Below are 20346 nucleotides of genomic sequence, written 5' to 3' on the forward strand. Positions count from 1 at the left end.
GAATGATACGATCGTGTGACATGCGCGATCTGCAGAATCCGCTGGGGGCAATTTTGGGCCCTGTTTTGACCCAATTTTCGGCCCAAAAAAGCAGACTAGAGCCAAGGAACATGCAGAAACGAAAACAACAATTCATTACAGATAATTCTCAATTTTAGATCTAGTTTTACTCCTCCTTTAGGTTTTCTCTCTACACATTCATAGTTCTTAGGATTTTATTTTTATTGCTTTTCGCATTGGGATATTGAGAAGAGTTATTACCTCAGCAAGACTTCGTCATTCTAGTTTGTTTTCTTTATCTGTCTCTTACTCTTCCATGTCCTTTGTTTATTTCGAATTATTATTGAATTATTTTTAGAGTTTATTAATACAAGAACTATTTTTATTTTTAATTGATCCCTTTGATTATTGTTTATCATGTCTTTCTATATTTTCCTTTCCTATGTTGTGAATTCTATATTCATAATGAGCGAGTAGTTCCATAACTTAGATGGGAGTTGATTGAAAGGAAGATCTTGAGTTGGAATGCTTAAAGGAAAAATTGTAATTGGGTTTATTGTTGGTTTGCCCTCTAGTCACTGACACCAATCTTTTTCAATTGAGTGGATTGGGACTTGTGAATAGATATAGCTTTCCAACTTGTTTGACTTTCCCTTACCTAGTAAGGGATAACTAAACAGAACAACCCTCAATTATCAATTAATCATGAGAGTACTCCAACAAGAATAGGGCTTCCAACTAATCTACTCCTAGCCAAGGCTTTTATTTAAAATTACACAAATTCTCTAATTTAATTTCCTGTTATTCAACTTAAACCATTTTTTGAAAACATCTGATTAATAAAATAGCACACCTTTCTGCAACTCGTTGGGAGACGACCTGGGACTCATACTCCCAGTATTTTAATTTAAATTTTGTGATAACCTTCTAAATTGATAAGCGGATTTCTGGTTGGTTAAGAACTGTACTTGCAACGTATCTCATATATTAATTTCTTAGCTCACCAATTTCCGCCACGTCAGCCGTCCATGGGTTCTAACTTATACCACGAAGACTCTAATATCTCGGACTCGGTCCCCTGCATTAGATATCTAAGAGATACTCATTCTGTCTCATCTTCATGTAGAACGGAAGTGGTTGTCAGGCACGTGTTCATAAGTGAGAATGGTGATGAGCGTCACATAATCATCACATTCATCATGTTCTTGGATGCGAATGAATATCTTAGAATAGGAATAAGCTTGAATTGAATAGAAAAACAATAGTACTTTGCATTAATTCATGAAGAACAGCAGAGCTCCACACCTTAATCTATGGTGTGTAGAAACTCTACCGTTGAAAATACATAAGTGATAATGGTCCAGGCATGGCCGAATGGCCAGCCCCCATAAAGGTCTAAGATAGCATAAAACTGATCAAAGATGTCTAATACAATAGTAAAATGTCCTATTTACATCAGACTAGTTACTAGGGTTTACAGAAATGAGTAAATGATGCAGAAATCCACTTCCAGGGCCCACTTGGTGTGTGCTTGGACTGAGCATTGAGCTTTACACGTGTAGAGGCTTCTCTTGGAGTTGAACGCTAGTTTTAACCTGTTTCTGGCGTTTAACTCCACTTTGCAACCTGTTTCTGGCGTTTAACTTCAGAATAGGGCAGGAAGCTGGCGTTGAACGCAAGTTTGCGTCATCTAAACTCGGGTAAAGTATGGACTGTTATATATTGCTGAAAAGCCCTGGATGTTTACTTTCCAATGCAATTGAGAGCGCGCCATTTGGAGTTCTGTAGCTCCAGAAAATCCACTTTGAGTGCAGGGAGGTCAGAATCCAACAGCATCTGCAGTCCTTCTTCAACCTCTGAATCTGATTTTTGCTCAAGTCCCTCAATTTTAGCTAGAAAATACCTAAAATTACAGAAAAACACACAAACTCATAGTAAAGTCTAGAAATGTGATTTTTATTTTAAAAATAATAAAATTATACTAAAAACTAACTAAATCATACTAAAAACTATGTAAAAATAATGCCAAAAAGCGTATAAATTATCCGCTCATCACAACACCAAACTTAAATTGTTGCTTGTCCCCAAGCAACTGAAAATTAAATTGGATAAAAAGAAGAGAACATACTATAAATCCCAAATATCAATGAAACTTAGCTCCAATCAGATGAGCGGGACTAGTAGCTTTTTGCCCTTGAATAGTTTTGGAATCTCACTTTATCCATTGAAGTTCAGAATGATTGGCATCTATAGGAACTTAGAATTCAGATAGTGTTATTGATTCTCCTAGTTCAGTATGTTAATTCTTGAACACAACTACTTTATGAGTCTTGGCTGTGGCCCTAAGCACTTTGTTTTCCAGTATTACCACCGGATACATAAATGCCACAAGACACATAACTGGGTGAACCTTTTTCAGATTGTGACTCAGCTTTGGTAAAGTCCCCAATTAGAGGTGTCCAGGGTTCTTAAGCACACTCTTTTTTTTCTTTGGACCTTGACTTTAACCGCTCAGTCTCAAGTTTTCACTTGACACCTTCACGCCACAAGCACATGGTTAGGGACAGCTTGATTTAGCCGCTTAGGCCAGGATTTTATTCCTTTAGGCCCTCCTATCCACTGATGCTCAAAGCCTTGGGATCCTTTTTATTTACCCTTGCCTTTTGGTTTTAAGGGTTATTGGCTTTTTGCTCTTGCCTTTTGGTTTTAAGAGCTTTTGGCTTTTTCTGCTTGCTTTTTCTTTTTCTATTTTTTTTTCGCCATTTTTTTCTGCAAGCTTTTGTATTCACTGCTTTTTCTTGCTTCAAGAATCATTTTTATGATTTTTCAGATTATCAAATAACATGTCTCCTTGTCATCATTCTTTCAAGAGCCAACATATTTAACATTCTTAAACAACAACTTCAAAAGACATATGCACTGTTCAAGCATTCATTCAGAAAAGAAAAAGTATTGTCACCACATCAATATAATTAAACTAAGTTCAAGGATAAATTCGAAACTCATGTACTTCTTGTTCTTTTGAATTAAAACATTTTTCATTTAAGAGAGGTGATGGATTCATATTCACTACTTTAAGGCATAGACGCTTAACTACTAATGATCATGTAATGAAGACACATACATGGATAAATATTTAACATAGAAAACGAAAAACAGAAAATTTAAGAACAAGGAATGAGTCCACCTTAGTGATGATGGCATTTTCTTCTTGAAGAACCAATGATGTCCTTGAGCTCTTCTATGTCTCTTCCTTGTCTTTGTTGTTCCTCTTCTGTCTGAAGGTTTGAACATCCACTCTAAGCTTACTAAGCTTTTGAGGAGGAAAGAACTTAGCTAAGAAAGCCATGACCAGCTTATCCCAAGAGTTCAGGCTATCTTTAGGTTGAGAATCCAACCATATTCTAGCTCTGTCTCTTACAGCGAATGGGAAAAGCATAAGCCTGTAGACCTCGGGATCAACCCCATTGGTCTTAATAATGTCACAGATCTGCAAGAATTCAGTTAAGAACTGAAAAGGATCTTCTGATGGAAGTTCATGAAACTTGCAGTTCTGTTGCATCAGAGAAACTAATTGAGGCTTTAGCTCAAAATTGTTTGCTCCAATGGCAGGGATTGAGATGCTTCTTCCATGTAAATTGGAATTTGGTGCAGTAAAGTCACCAAGCATCTTCCTTGCATTGTTATTATTTTCGGCCATGTCTCCTTCTTTTTCAAAAATTTCTGTCAGATTTTCTCCAGAGAGTTGTACTTTGGCTTCCCTTAGCTTCCTCTTCAGAGTCCTTTCAGGTTCAGGATCAGCTTCAACAAGAATGTTCTTATCCTTGTTCCTTCTCATATGAAAAAGAAGCAAATAGAAAAGAAAATATGGAATCCTCTATGTCACAGTATAGAGATTCATTTATGTGAGTAGAAGAAGATAAGAATAGAAGAAGGAAAAGATAAGAATCCAAACACAGGGGAGAGGAGTGGGTTCGAATTCTTAGATGAAGAGGAGTGTCAGTAAATAAATAAATAATTAGAAGGAGATAAGGGAGAAGAATTTTCGAAAATCATTGAAAAGAAAAGAAAAATATTTTTGTTTTTAAATTAAATTTAAAGTTAGAATTCGAAAATTCAAAAAAAGGAAAATGGAATTAAATTAAAGTAAAAATTAATTAGTTAATAAAAAAGGAATTTTGAAAAAGAGGAAGGTGATTTTTGAAAATTAGAAAGAGAGAGTTAGTTAGGTAGTTTTGAAAAAGATATGATTGAAATAGTAAACTTTTAAAATCAAACAAAAAGTCAAGTAGTTAATTGAAAAAGATTTGAAATTTAATTTTTGAAAAGATAAGAAGTTAGAAAAGATTTTGAAATTGATTTTGAAAAAGATGTGATTGAAACTTATTTTGAAAAAAGATTTGAAAAAGAAATTTAAAAAGATTTGATTTTGAAAATTAAAGTTGATTATTTGATTAACAAGAAACAAAAAGATAGTATTTTAAAGTTTAAAGATTGAACCTTTCTTACTAGGCAAGTAATAAACTTAAAATTTTTGAATCAATTACATTAATTGTTAGTAAAGATTTTGAAGTTATGAAACAAAATAAGAAAAAGATTTTGAAAATCAATCATAAAGTTTTCGAAAATATGAAGGAAAAATTGAAAAAAGATTTGATTTTTGAAAAAGGTTTGAAAAAGATAGAATTTTTAAATTGAAAATTTGATTTGACTCATAATAAACAACTAGATTTTTAAAACTTTTTGACTAAATCAAATCAAATTTTAGAAAATTTATGAGAGAAAAAGGGAAAGATAATTTTTTGATTTTTGAATATCTAATGATGAGAGAGAAAAACAACAAAAAGACTTAATGCATGAAAATTTTTGGATCAAAACAAATGATGCATGCAAGAACACTATGAATGTCAAGATGAACACCAAGAACACTTTGAAGATCAAGATGAACATCAAGACTTATTTTTGAACATTTTTAAGAAAAGAAAAACATGCAAGACACCAAACTTAAAAATTTTTCATGTATGGACACTAACAAATTGAAAATGCATTTGAAAAACAAGAAAAGATGCACAACAAGAAAATGCAAAGATCAAACAAGAAGACTTACCAAGAACAACTTGAAGATCATGAAGAATGCAATGCATGAATTTTTGAAAATTTTAATGAAATTAATAAGATGCAATTGACACCAAACTTAAAAATTGACACAAGACTCAAACAAGAAACACAAAATTATTTTTGATTTTATGATTTTATTAAAATTTTTGGCATTTTTCAAAAATTATTTGGAAAAAGCAAAATAAGGATTTCAAAAATTTTTAATAGGAATTCCAAGAATCTTGCAATGTTAGTCTAAAGCTCCAGTCCAGGAATTAGACATGGCTTACTAGCCAGCCAAGCTTTCAGGCCAATGGCCAGCCAAGCTTTAGCATACAAATCAGGCATACAACAGCTGATACTTCATCCAACTTCATTCTATGCTGATAGGTGGAAGCCCCAGTCCAAATGAATTAGACATGGCTTTACAGCCAACCAGGCTTCAACATGCTTCATGAAACTCTAGAATTCTTTCTTAAAAGTTCTGAAGAACATATATTTTTGAAAATATTTATTTTTATTATTATTTTTTTCGAAAATAAGAATAATAAAAACAAAAAGCTTAAAATTAAAATAAAATGACCTAATCTGAGCAACAAGATGAACCGTCAGTTGTCCAAACTCGAACAATCCCCGGCAACGGCGCCAAAAACTTGGTGCACGAAATTGCGATCATCAACAATCGCGCCAAAAACTTGGTGCTCTCGAACGTGAATCACTCTGTCACAACTTCGCACAACTAACCAGCAAGTGCACTGGGTCATCCAAGTAATAAACCTTACGTGAGTAAGGGTCGATCCCACAGAGATTGTCGGCTTGAAGCAAGCTATGGTCACCTTGTAAATCTCAGTCAGGCGGATTCAAATGGTTATAGGGAATTGATAATTAAAACATAATTAAAATATAAACTAGGATATAGATAGTTATGTAATTCATTGGTGAGAATTTCAGATAAGCGTATAGAGATGCTTTCGTTCCTCCTGAACCTCTGCTTTCCTGCTGTCTTCATCCAATCATTCCTACTCCTTTCCATGGCAAGCTGTATGTTGGGCATCACCGTTGTCAATGGCTACATCCCGTCCTTTCTATGAAAATGGTCCAAAGCACTGTCACTGCATGGCTAACCATCTGTCGGTTCTCGATCATACTGGAATAGGATTTACTATCCTTTTGCGTCTGTCACTACGCCCAGCACTCGCGAGTTTGAAGCTCGTCACAGCCATCTCTTCCCGGATCCTACTCGGAATACCACAGACAAGGTTTAGACTTTCCAGATATCAGGAATGGCCGTCCATGGGTTCTAACTTATACCACGAAGACTCTAATATCTCGGACTCGGTCCCATGTATTAGATATCTAAGAGATACTCATTCTATCTCATCTTCATGTAGAATGGAAGTGGTTGTCAGGCACGTGTTCATAAGTGAGAATGGTGATGAGCATCACATAATCATCACATTCATCATGTTCTTGGGTGCGAATGAATATCTTAGAATAGGAATAAGCTTGAATTGAATAGAAAAACAATAGTACTTTGCATTAATTCATGAGGAACAGCAGAGCTCTACACCTTAATCTATGGTGTGTAGAAACTCTACCGTTGAAAATACATAAATGATAATAGTCCAGGCATGGCCGAATGGCCAGCCCCCATAAAGGTCTAAGATAGCATAAAACTGATCAAAGATGTCTAATACAATAGAAAAAGGTCCTATTTATATCAGACTAGTTACTAGGGTTTACAGAAATGAGTAAATGATGTAGAAATCCACTTCCGGGGCCCACTTGGTGTGTGCTTGGGCTGAGCATTGAGATTTACACGTGTAGAGGCTTCTCTTGGAGTTGAACGCCAGTTTGTAACCTGTTTCTGGCGTTTAACTCCACTTTACAACCTGTTTCTGGCGTTTAACTCCAGAATAGGGCAGGAAGCTGGCGTTGAACGCAAGTTTGCGTCGTCTAAACTCGGGTAAAGTATGGACTATTATATATTGCTGGAAAGCCCTAGATGTCTACTTTCCAACGTAATTGAGAGCGCGCCATGTGGAGTTCTGTAGCTCCAGAAAATCCACTTTGAGTGCAGGGAGGTCAGAATCCAACAGCATCTGCAGTCCTTCTTCAACCTCTGAATCTGTTTTTTGCTCAAGTCCCTCAATTTCAGCCAGAAAATACCTGAAATCACAGAAAAACACACAAACTAATAGTAAAGTCCAGAAATGTAATTTTTATTTAAAAACTAATAAAATTATACTAAAAACTAACTGAATCATACTAAAAACTATGTAAAAACAATGCCAAAAAGTGTATAAATTATCCGCTCATCATGTCTCCTTCATGCTATGCTCTTCTATTGATTCTCCACATGTAGACATGGGAGTACTTTGAGTGTCGAAGTGCAGCGAGGCTAAATTACCTACTACCTCGGTCAAGGTTGCTATAAACTCTAGTGTTGTCCTTTGCATCTCTCTTTGCTCTTGAAGAAGAACACTTAAAGTGGCATCCATTGGAGATTGGGGTCGATATGAGGGTTCATTACTTAGGAGGAAAGGTTCATGATAAGAGGATGGTTCATCACTCTCCATCTCTTCCACTTGTTGTAAACACACTTCAGTCCTTGGTTCTCACATGGGTTGAACTTTTGACGGATGGTTGCTTGAAGTTGATCCATTGCTTCCTTGAGATGATCCTTTGACTCTTGTTCTGCTTAGATAGCATAATTAGGATCATATTGCTCTTGGATTGATGGATATGGACATGGTGTATATGGAGGTGGTGGTTCTTGGGAGTAATTGGGTTGGAATATGGGTGGCTCTGTGTATGGTTCATCTAGCTCATAAGGTGGTTGGTATTGTGGGTATGGGTTAGGATCATAGCGGGTGTTTGGTAGAAAGAGACTTGTGAGTATGGTGGTTAACGGCTATGTTGAGGAGAGTGTTCATAGGCATATGGTGGGGGTTGTTGATTGTCACGAAAAGGTCCACCATAACCATTGTCTTGGTATGTATCGTAGAATGGTTGTTGCTCATAGCACATTAGAGGAGGTTGTTGCCAAGAGGGTTGATCAAATCCTTGTGGCTCCTCCCATCTTTGATTGTCCCAACGTTGATGCATGTTCCTATTGTAGCTTCCATTCCCTATAATTTGATTTGAACTAAACTCATAGCCAAAGGAGTGAGAATTCATAGTAGCAAGAGAAATAAAAACTAATAAAAATAAGCAACAAAGTCCTAAAACTAACAAATAAGCAAAAGGCAAATATGTACAATAACCAATAATAAGGCACACATTTGCAGTTTCCCGGCAATGGCGCCAAAAATTTGACAGAGGAAAATTGTCGGTAAAGAATTCCTCAATGAAATCTCGTTGTAAGCATAGTTCTAAACCAACAATAATCCTCAATCAGAATTTAATTTGTTTGTCACTAAAGCAAACCCAATAAAAATAAACCGAAGTATTAAACCTCGGGTCGTCTCTCAAGGAATTGCAGGGAAGTATGTTATTATTGGTTATGAGATAGTATATTTTTTTGGTTTTGAAATAAAGAACAAGTAATGTAAAAAACAAGGAAATAAAATAAAAAATAAGAAAAGTCCTAGCAAGGATTAATAATTGGAATTCCTATCCTTATTATCATCATCAATTGTGATGGTATTTGCCTTTTGCTTTCACTTAGTTAACCTCTAACAATGGAGGAAAGTCAAGTAAGGAAAAATCAACTTAAGTTCACAAGTCCTAATCAAAGACTAGATTTAGTGAAGCCTAAGCCAACTAGCAAGTTTCAATCAACAAGAGACCTTGACAACTCAAGAGTCTCCAAATTATTCAATCTGAGCTAAGAACATAAAAAGCTAACTTAAAATCCAACCAAGAATTTTATCAAACACTTGGTGGGCACAAAATAAAAGCATAGAAAATTAACAAGGAATAATAAAACCTAAAACTAACAATTGCAAGCATTCAATAATAACAAATGAAGAAAGGAGCAATAAATATGAAATACCTCAAATTGCATTAAAAGGGAAATCAAATCTAACATGAGAATTCATAAACTAAATTGACAACATAAAGAGATCAATAAGAGAGATAGATAAACAAAAGTACTAGAGCAATTAAAAGTAGAAGAAAACTAAATTAAAGTAAGATGAAATTCTGAAATTGAGAAGAAACAAAGCTAAAAACCCTAAAACCTAGAGAGAGAGGAGAGAGCCTCTCTCTCTAGAAAACTACATCTGAAACCTCACTAATTTTGTATGAAGTGTGAATGAATGATTCCCCCCATCCAGCTCTACTCTGCAACCTTTAAGCTTCACTTTCAGGCTTGAAACTGGGCCAAAAGCAGCCCAAAAATTGCCCCTCAGCGTCTTCTGTGTAATGCAGCACGTGGCGCTCTATCACGCGTACGCGTCGGCCAAGCGTACGCGTCGCTGGTCTTCTGTGCTTGTCACGCGTATGCGTCAGTCACGCGTACGCGTCGCTGTGCGACTTCGCTGGTCCCGCGTACGCGTCGCTGTAAAATGCTCCATGTCACGCGCACGCGTCAGCCATGCGTGCACGTCGCTCCTCGCTTCTCAGCTCCTTAGTTTCTTGTGTTCCTTCCACTTTAAGATGCTTTCTCTTCATCCTTCAAGCTATTCATGCCCTGTAAACCTGAAAACACTTCACAAACACATCAAAGCTTCAAATGGTAATAAAGGATAATTAAAAATTGACAATTTAAAGGCATAGGAAAGATGTTTTCAACTATATCACATAATTAGGAACGAAAATGTAAAACACGCAATTTATATGAATAAGTGTGAGAAAAATTGATAAAATCTGCTCAATTCAATACAAAATAAATCCTAAAATAGCAGTTTATCACTTACCCAAGCTTCATATATGCAAGAGTGAACGTTTTTCTCAAGCTAATTGGATCCTAAAACATCAAAATAAGGAAATTCAACACCTCCACATGATTTTTCAAAAATTGGGGAAGAAGAGGATGAGAGTGAATAAGAGAATTACCTATGAAATTGTTCCAGCAGAATCGTAAAGCTCGACGCGGTGGTCGCGTGGCCGCAAACGGTGCGGCGATCGGAGCTTAGATGGCAGAGTTATGGTGATTTGAATTACCGTAATGGTTACGAAATTTCTTTTCTCCTTCTCCCCTGCTTATTGCCTTCAGCGCGTTTCGAAGTGAGGAGGAAGAAGAGCCCTTGGCTCATTTAAGTGTTGGGCTGGTTGGGCCCACGGGTCCGGTTTGAGCCGATTCAACCGGTCCGACCCGTTCGGTCCAATCTTGGGCCGAATTTCTTGAAATTAGTGTCAAAATTCTCATTTTGACGAGCTCTATCCTAATTTAATATAATATTCATATTTCTAATTTTCTTTATTAAAAATTAATTTATTGACTAATTATTTACTAATTTAACGGGGTTTACATCCTACCCACCTAACAAATAATTTTGCCCTCAAAATTTAAATTTAGTTACCCGAAAAGCGATGTGGGTAGTCTTTCTGCATATCTAATTCGAGTTTCCAAGTATGTTCCTCAATACCAGCTCGACTCCAAGTTACTTTTACTAGTGATACTTCCTTCCCGCGCAATCGTTTAACGCTAGTGTCATCAATTCTCACCGGGATTACTGGAAGTGTTAGATCTTCTCTCACTTGAATCGGTTCCGGTTCTAGAACATGACTTGCGTCAGGAGTATACTTCCAAAGCTGTGATACATGAAACACGTTGTGCAAGTTCGAAAGATACAGCTGTAAAGCAATCCTGTAAGCCACCGGCCCAATTCTTTTCAGGATCTCAAATGGTCCAATATAACGGGGATTCAGTTTCTTAGTCTTAATGGCTCTTCCCACTCTAGTGGTTGGTGTAACCTTCAAAAAGACATGCTCCTCTTCTTCAAACTCCAAAGGCTTTTGCCTTTGATCAGCATAGCTCTTCAGACGACTTTGGGCTATAAGCATTCGGCTACGAATCTTCTTTATCTGCTAAGTAGTTTCAGCTATCCTCTCAGGCCCTAATAAACTTCTTTCTCCAGTTTCATACCAACATAACGAGGATTGACATTTCCTACCATAGAGAGCCTAATACGGAGACATTCCAATGCTCGCATGGTAGCTATTGTTATAAGCAAACTCCACCAGTGGCATATACCGATCCCAGCTCGCTGGCTGGTCCAAAACACAAGCCCTTAGCATATCCTCCAAGGTTTGAATAGTTCTCTTTGATTGACCATCTGTTTGAGGGTGATACACAGTACTCAAACTTAACTGAGTCCCAAATGCACGCTGAAAGGCTCCCCAGAATCTTGATGTGAAACGAGGATCTCTATCGGATATAATGGTAGAAGGCACGCCGTGCAATCTTACAATCTCTTTGATGTTCATTCGAGCCAATTCTTCCATTGTGAAACTTATCCAGATGGGGAGAAAATGAGCTGATTTTGTTAGTCGGTCCACAACCACCAAAATAGCGTCACAACCAGTTCGAGTCCAAGGTAAACCCGTCACAAAATCCATTACGATACTTTCCCATTTCCATTGTGGAATCTCTAAAGGTTGAAGGGTTCCTAATGGTCTCTGATACTCAATTTTAACCTTCTGGCACGTTAAATATTTAGATACATGCATCGTGACATCATTCCTCGTCCCTGGCCACCAGAACATCGCTTTTAGATCTTGGTACATTTTGGTGCTTCCTGAATGGATTGAAAACCCGCTCTTATAAGCTTCCTTCAAGAAACTTTGTCACAGGCCTCCAATGTCTGGCCCAAAAATTCGGTTCTTGAACCTCCATAAACCATCCTTATCTTTTGACACTCTTGGTATGCGAAATTGTGATTCACACTTTTCACAACTCCGCACAACTAACCATCAAGTGCACTGGGTCATCCAAGTAATAAACCTTACGTGAGTAAGGGTCGATCCTACGGAGATTGTCGGCTTGAAGCAAGCTATGGTCATATTATAAATCTCATTCAGGTGGATTCAAATGGTTATGAGGTTTTGATAACTAGAAGATAAATAAAACATAAAATAAAATAAAGATACTTATGTGATTCATTGGTGGGAATTTCAGATAAGCGTTTGGAGATGCTTTGTTGCCTCTGAACCTCTGCTTTCCTATTACCTTCTTCCAATTATGCGTGCTCCCTTCCATGGCAAGCTGTATGATCCTCTCGGATGAAAAATACCAGGTACGATCTCTGCACAGCTAATCAACTGTCGGATTTCTCATCTTGGATGAAAAATACCAGGTACAGCTATCGCACGGCTAATCATCTGTCGGTTCTCACTAGCGTCAGAATAGGACCCTTATCCTTTTGCACACTGTCACTGTGCCCAACATTCGCAAGTTTGAAGCTCGTCACATTCATCCCTTCCCAGATCCTACTCGGAATACCACAGACAAGGTTTAGACTTTCCAGATCTCAGGAATGCTGCTAATTGGTTCTAGCCTATACCACGAAGGTTCTAATCTCACGGACTCGGTCCGTGGATTAGAGACCCAAGAGAATATACTCCGGCTATCGTCCAATGACTATGTTGAACATCATGTAGACCGCTTGTGGTTGTCAGGCACGCGGATCTTGGCTAAGCGAGTAATGAAGATAGTGGGTGATTGTCACGGGTCACCCCTTCATTTTGACTTAACTGAATTAAGTACGAGAGTATATCTTGGAGAAGAAGTAGGCGTGAATTGAAAGAAAAATAATAGTACTTCCATTAATTCATGAAGAACAGCAGAGCTCCTCACCTTAATCTATGAGGTGTAGAAACTCCACCGTAGAAAATACATAAGTAAGAATAGGCTAGGCATGGCTGTGAGGCCAGCCTCTAGTCCAAGGGTTATCAACCATGAAAAACTTCCAATACAATAGTAAAAAGTGCTATTTATACTAAACTAGTAACTTAGGTTTACAGAAAATGAGTAACTAAGTGTAGATAGTACAGAAATCCACTTCCGGGGCCCACTTGGTGTGTGCTTGGGCTGAGCATTGAAGCTTTCACGTGCATAGGCCATTCTTGGAGTTAAACGCCAGCTTGGGTGCCAGTTTGGGCGTTTAACTCCAGTTCTGGTGCCAGTTCTGCCGTTTTATACCAGAAAAGGGTCTCTGGTGGGCGTTTGAACGCCAGTTTGGGCCATAAAATCTCGGGCAAAGTATTGACTATTATACATTGTTGGAAAGCCTAAGATGTCTACTTTCCAACAGGATTGAGAGCGCACCAATTGGGCTTCTGTAGCTCTAGAGAATCCACTTCGAGTGCAAGAGGGTCAGAATCCAACAACATCTGCAGTCCTTTTTCAGCCTCTGAATAAGATTTTTGCTCAGATCCCTCAATTTCAGCCAGAAAATATCTGAAATTACAAAAAAAATACACAAACTCATAGTAAGGTCCAGAAATGTGATTTTTGCATAAAAACTAATAAAAATATAATAGAAAGTAACTAAAACATACTAAAAACTATGTAAAAACAATGCCAAAAAGGGTATAAATTATCCGCTCATCACAACACCAAACTTAAATTGTTGCTTGTCCCCAAGTAACTAAAGACAAAATAGGATAAAAAGAAGAGAATATACAATAAATTCCAAAATTATCAATGAAGATTAGTTTTAATTAGATGAGCGGGGCTAGTAGTTTTTTTGCTTCTGAACAATTTTGGCATCTCACTTTATCCTTTGAAGTTCAGAATGATTGCCATCCATAGGAACTCAGAATTCAGATAGTGTTATTGATTCTCCTAGTTCAGTATGTTGATTCTTGAACACAGCTACTTTATGAGTCTTGGCCGTGACCCTAAGCATTTTGTTTTCCAGTATTACCATCGGATACATAAATGCCACAGACACATAACTGGGTGAACCTTTTCAGATTGTGACTTAGCTTTGCTAGAGTCCCCAGTTAGAGGTGCCCAGAGCTCTTAAGCACACTATTTTTGCTTTGGACCACGACTTTAACCGCTCAGTCTCAAGCCTTTCACTTGACACCTTCACGCCACAAGCACATGGTTAGGGACAGCTTGATTTAGCCACTTAGGTCAGGATTTTATTCCTTTGGGCCCTCCTATCCATTAATGCTCAAAGCCTTGGATCCTTTTTACCCTTGCCTTTTGGTTTAAAGGGTTATTGGCTTTTTCTGCTTGCTTTTTCTTTTGCTTTCTTTTTCTTTATTTCTTTTTTTCACCATTTTTTTGCAAGCTTTGTGTTTTCACTGCTTTTTCTTGCTTTGATAGAAGGGTGGCATTCGGAGGAACCTGGAAGGCGTAGGAAAGAAGGTGGGGCAGAGAGGTGGCTGGGGGATGGTGGTGGTGGTGGCTGACGCGGCGGTTGAGGGTGGCACGGCGGCGGTGAGGGCTGTTCGGAGGCAGGGGGTTTGGAAAGGTAATGGGGGAGGGGGAAGGGGAGGGAGCGTTGGTGGCTGTTGGAGGCACGGCGGTGACGGCGGCGCGGTTGGTGTGGCGGTCGCGGAGGGGGGCAGTGGTGGTGGAGGGAATAAGAGGAAAGAAGAAGAAGAAAGAGGCGGAAGGGGGTGGCGTGGCGGTGGGTTTTGGGTGGTCGACGGGGGTGGCGGTGGGCGGTGGTGGTGGTTGGAAGTTGGTGGTGGTTGGTTGGAGAGAGAGAGGAAGGAGAAGGGGCTGGGGGGCGCGAATGGGTAGGGTTCGCGTGACAGGGGTTTATGGAATTTGAATCCACGCGATCGCGTGGGGCACACGGTCGCGTGGCTGGGGTGAAATGGGGGTCGACGCTTCGCATGAGTGATGCGATCGCATGGAATGGGTAAATAATGAATGACGCGATCGCGTGAAGCATGCGATCGCGTCGCTGGAAATCGTGCGAAACGCACAATTCCAGCGTCGTTTCAGCGCAACTATCTGTCTCTTTAGGAGTGGTGTGCAAACCACGCGACGCGATCGTGTCGCTCACGCTGTCGCGTGGGATTGATGTTGTGCAACTGACGCGATCGCGTGGATGGCACGATCGCGTGGGTCGTTTTGTGTGAAACGCACAATGGCCGCATGATGAGCGGATAATTTATACGCTTTTTGGCATTGTTTTTAGTATGTTTTTAGTAGAATCTAGTTACTTTTAGGGATGTTTTCATTAGTTTTTATGTTAAATTCACATTTCTGGACTTTACTATGAGTTTGTGTGTTTTTCTGTGATTTCAGGTATTTTCTGGCTGAAATTGAGGGACTTGAACAAAAATCAGATTCAGAGGTTGAAGAAGGACTGCTGATGCTGTTGGATTCTGACCTCCCTGTACTAAAAATGAATTTTCTGGCGCTACAGAACTCAAAATGGCACGCTTCCAATTGCGTTGGAAGTTAGACATCTAGGGCTTTCCAGCAATATATAATAGTCCATACTTTTCCCAAGTTTAGACGATGCAAAATGGCGTTCAACGCCAGCTCTCTGCCCAATTCTGGCGTCCAGCGCCAGAAACAAGTTGCAAAGTGGAGTTCAACGCCCAAACTGGCACAAAAGCTGGCGTTCAACTCCAGAAAGAGCCTCTGCACGTGTAACATTCAAGCTCAGCCCAAGCACACACCAAGTGGGCCCCGGAAGTGGATTTATGCATCAATTACTTACTTCTGTAAACCCTAGTAGCTAGTTTATTATAAATAGGACTTTTTACAATTGTATTAGACATCTTTGGATTATCTTTTGATCCTTTGATCATCTTTGGACGCCTAGTTCTTAGATCAGAGGGGGCTGGCCATTCGGCCATGCCTGGACCTTTCACTTATGTATTTTCAAACGGTAGAGTTTCTATACTCCATAGATTAAGGTGTGGAGCTCTGCTGTTCCTCAAAGATTAATGCAAAGTACTACTGTGTTTCTATTCAATTCAACTTGTTCTGCTTCTAAGATGTTCATTCGCACTTCAACCTGAATGTGATGAACGTGACAATCATCATCATTCCCCATGAACGCGTGCCTGACAACCACTTCCGTTCTACCTTAGATTGAATGAGTATCTCTTGGATATCTAGTACAGGGGACCGAGTCCGAGTTATTAGAGTCTTCGTGGTATAAGCTAGATTGATGGTGGCATTCATGAGAGTTCGGAAAGTCTAAACTTTGTCTGTGGTATTCCGAGTAGGACTCTGGGATTGAATGACTGTGACGAGCTTCAAACTCGAGAGTGCTGGGCGTAGTGACAGACGCAAAAGGATAGTAAATCCTATTCTAGTATGATCGAGAATCTCCAGATGATTAGCCATGCAGTGACAGCGCATCGGACCATTTTCATAGAGAGGAATAGGATGCAACCATCGACAAGGGTGATGCCTCCAGACGATTAGCCGTGTTGTGACAGAGGATTTGGACCATTTTCCCGAGAGGATTGAAAGTAGCCATTGGCACCGGTGACATCCTTACAAAAAGCCAGCCATAGAAAGGAGTAAGACTGATTGGATGAAGACAGCAGGAAAGCAGAGGTTCAGAGGAACGAAAGCATCTCCATACGCTTATCTGAAATTCTCACCAATGATTTACATAAGTATTTCTATCCTTATTTTCTATTTTATTATTTATAATTCGAAAACTCCATAACTATTTTATATCCACCTGACTGAGATTTACAAGGTGACCATAGCTTGCTTCATACCAACAATCTCCGTGGGATCGACCCTTACTCACGTAAGGTTTATTACTTAGACGACCCAGTGCACTTGCTGGTTAGTTGTATCGAAGTTGTGACAAATTATGAATTAAGATTAGAGCACCAAGTCTTTGGAGCCATTACCAGAGATCACAATTTCGTGCACCAAATTTTTGGCGCCGTTGCCGGGGATTGTTCGAGTTCGGACAACTGACGGTTCATCTTGTTGCTCAGATTGGGTAACTTTCTTTTCGTTTTCTTTTCAAAAATTTTTCAAAAATATTTCAAAATTTTCTCATCTGTTTTCGAAAAAAAAATGTTTTCAAAAATATTTTTTTCTTCAGAATTTTTAAATATGAATTCTAGTGTTTCATGAAGCATGTTGAAGCCTGGCTGGCTGTAAAGCCACGACTGTAGGGCATGTTCGGCGTGTCATGTCTGAATTACATACTAAAGCTTGGCTGGCTATTAAGCCATGCCTGACCCTTTGATTGGAGCTTTAGACTAAAGAGCATAAGATTCCTGGAATTCATATTAAAAATTTTGGAATCCTTATTTTTCTTTTTCAAAATGATTTTCGAAAAATATAAAATAAAAAAAAATTAAAAATACAAAAAAAACCATAAAATCATAAAAATCAAAAATATTTTTGTGTTCTTGTTTGAGTCTTGAGTCATGTTATAAGTTTGGTGTCAATTGCATACTCATCTTGCATTTTTCGAAAATTTCATGCATTCATAGTGTTCTTCATGATCTTCAAGTTGTTCTTGGTAAGTCTTCTTGTTTGATCTTGATGATTTTTTGTTTTGTGTTGTATGGTGTTTTTCATATGCATTCTTGAATTCTTAGTGCCTAAGCATTAAAGATTTCTAAGTTTGGTGTCTTGCATGTTTTCTTTGCATTAAAAATTTTTCAAAAATATGTTCTTGGTGTTCATCTTGACATTCAAAGTGTTCTTGGTGTTCATCTTGACATTCATAGCATTCTTGCATGCATTCATTGTTTTGATCTAAAAATTTCCATGCATTGCATCTTTTTCATGTTTTCCTCTCTCATCATAAAAATTCAAAAATAAAAAAAAATATCTTTCCTTTTTTTTCTCATCAAATTCGAAAATTTGAGTTGACTTTTTCAAAATTTTTTAAAATCAAGTTGTTTCTTATGAGTCAAATCAAATTTTCAATTTGAAAATCTTATCTTTTTCAAAATCTTTTTCAAAAATCAAATCTTTTTCATTTTTCTTAGTTATTTTCGAAAATTATAAAAATGTTTTTCAAAAATCTTTTTCTTATCTTCATCACATAATTTTCGAAAATAACATCACCAACTAATGTTTTGATTCAAAAATTTCAAGTTTGTTACTTGCTTGTTAAGAAAGATACAAACTTTAAGTCCTAGAATCATATCTTGTGATTTCTTGTGAATCAAGTCATTAATTGTGATTTTAAAAATCAAATCTTCTTCAAAACTAATTTCAATCATATATTTTCAAAAATATCTTTTCATCTTATCTTTTTCAAAAATTTGATTTCAAAATATCTTTTCTAACCTCCTATCTTCTTATCTTTTCAAAATTGGTTTTCAAATTTGTTTCAACTAACTAACTAACTTTTTGTTTGTTTCTTATCTTTTTCAAAACTACCTAACTAACTCTCTCTCTCTAATTTTCGAAAATATCTTCCCCTTTTTAAAAAATTTCTTTTTAATTAACTAATTAATTTAATTTTTGATTTTCAAAAATTACTAACCTTTTTCAAAAACTATTTTCGAAAATTACTAACTCTTTTTCAAAAATTATTTTCGAAAATCACTAACTCTTTTTCAAAAATTATTTTCGAAAATTCTCTTTCTCCCTCATCTTATTTTATTTATTCATTCATCTACTAACATTTCCTCATCTCAAATCACTGCTCCTATCCTTACCTTTGTGTTTGGATTCTTCATTCTTCCTCACCCCTATTACTTTTCCTTTTCTACTAACAATAAGGAACCTCTTTACTGTGACATAGAGGATTCTTCTTCTTTTCTTGTTCTCTTCTCTTTCTTATGAGCAGGAACAAAGAAAAAGGCATTCTTGTTGAAGCTGATCCAAAACCTGAAAGGACTCTGAAGAGGAAACTAAGAGAAGCTAAATTACAACAATCCAGAGACAACCTTGTTGAAATTTTCGAACAAGTAAAGGAGATGGCAGCCGAACCCAACAACAATAATGCAAGGAGAATGCTTGGTGACTTTACTGCACCTAATTCCAATTTACATGGAAGAAGCATCTCCATTCCTGCCATTGGAGCAAACAATTTTGAGCTGAAACCTCAGCTAGTTTCTCTGATGCAGCAGAACTGCAAGTTTCATGGACTTCCATCCGAAGATCCTTTTCAGTTCTTAACTGAATTCTTGCAGATCTGTGATACTGTTAAGACTAATGGAGTAGATCCTGAAGTCTACAGGCTCATGCTTTTCCCTTTTGCTGTAAGAGACAGAGCTAGAGTGTGGTTGGACTCTCAACCTAAAGATAGCCTGAACTCTTGGGATAAGCTGGTCACGGCTTTCTTAGCCAAGTTTTTTTCCTCCTCAAAAGCTGAGCAAGCTTAGAGTGGATGTTCAAACCTTCAGACAGAAAGAAGGTGAATCCCTCTATGAAGCTTGGGAAAGATACAAGCAGCTGACCAAAAAGTGTCCTTCTGACATGCTTTCAGAATGGACCATCCTGGATATATTCTATGATGGTTTATCTGAGCTATCAAAGATGTCACTGGATACTTCTGCAGGTGGATCCATTCACCTAAAGAAAACTCCTGCAGAAGCTCAAGAACTCATTGACATGGTAGCTAATAACCAGTTCATGTACACTTCTGAGAGGAATCCTGTGAGTAATGGGACGCCTATGAAGAAGGGAGTTCTTGAAATTGATACTCTGAATGCCATATTGGCTCAGAACAAAATATTGACTCAGCAAGTCAATATGATTTCTCAGAGTCTGAATGGAATGCAAGCTGCACCCAACAGTACTCAAGAGGCTTCTTATGAAGAAGAAGCTTATGATCCTGAGAACCCTGCAATAGCAGAGGTAAATTACATGGGTGAACCTTATGAAAACACCTACAATCCATCATGGAGAAATCACCCAAATCTCTCATGGAAGGATCAAAAGCCTCAACAAGGCTTTAATAATAGCGGAAGAAACAGGTTTAGCAATAGCAAGCCTTTTCCATCATCCACTCAGCAACAGACAGAGAATTCTGAGCAGAATTCATCTAGCTTAGCAAATTTAGTCTCTGATCTATCTAAGGCCACTGTGAGTTTCATGAACGAAACAAGGTCTTCCATTAGAAATTTGGAAGCACAAGTGGGCCAGCTGAGTAAAAGGATCACTGAAATCCCTCCTAGTACTCTCCCAAGCAATACAGAAGAAAATCCAAAAGGAGAGTGCAAGGCCATTGACATAACCAAAATGGCCGAACCCAAAGAGGGAGAGGAGGACGTGAATCCCAAGGAGGAAGACCTCCTGGGACGTCCAGTGATCAATAAGGAGCTTCCCTCTGAGGAACCAAAGGACTCTGAGGCTCATCTAGAGACCATAGAGATTCCATTGAACCTCCTTATGCCATTCATGAGCTCTGATGAGTATTCCTCTTCTGAAGAGAATGAGGA

At 38.0% G+C, this 20346-nt stretch overlaps 1 non-coding gene across 1 annotated transcript; it reads right to left on the reverse strand.

Moving 5' to 3' along the window:
* Positions 1-19279: 19279 nt before the first annotated feature.
* LOC148579581 (small nucleolar RNA R71) lies at positions 19280-19387 on the reverse strand. The gene has a single exon (XR_015897235.1). It is a non-coding gene; the product is annotated as a small nucleolar RNA R71 (small nucleolar RNA).
* Positions 19388-20346: the final 959 nt, after the last annotated feature.

This window comes from Arachis ipaensis, chromosome B10 (genome assembly GCF_059453495.1).
Source record: "Arachis ipaensis isolate K30076 ecotype BB chromosome B10, ASM5945349v1, whole genome shotgun sequence".
Lineage (NCBI taxonomy): Eukaryota > Viridiplantae > Streptophyta > Magnoliopsida > Fabales > Fabaceae > Arachis > Arachis ipaensis.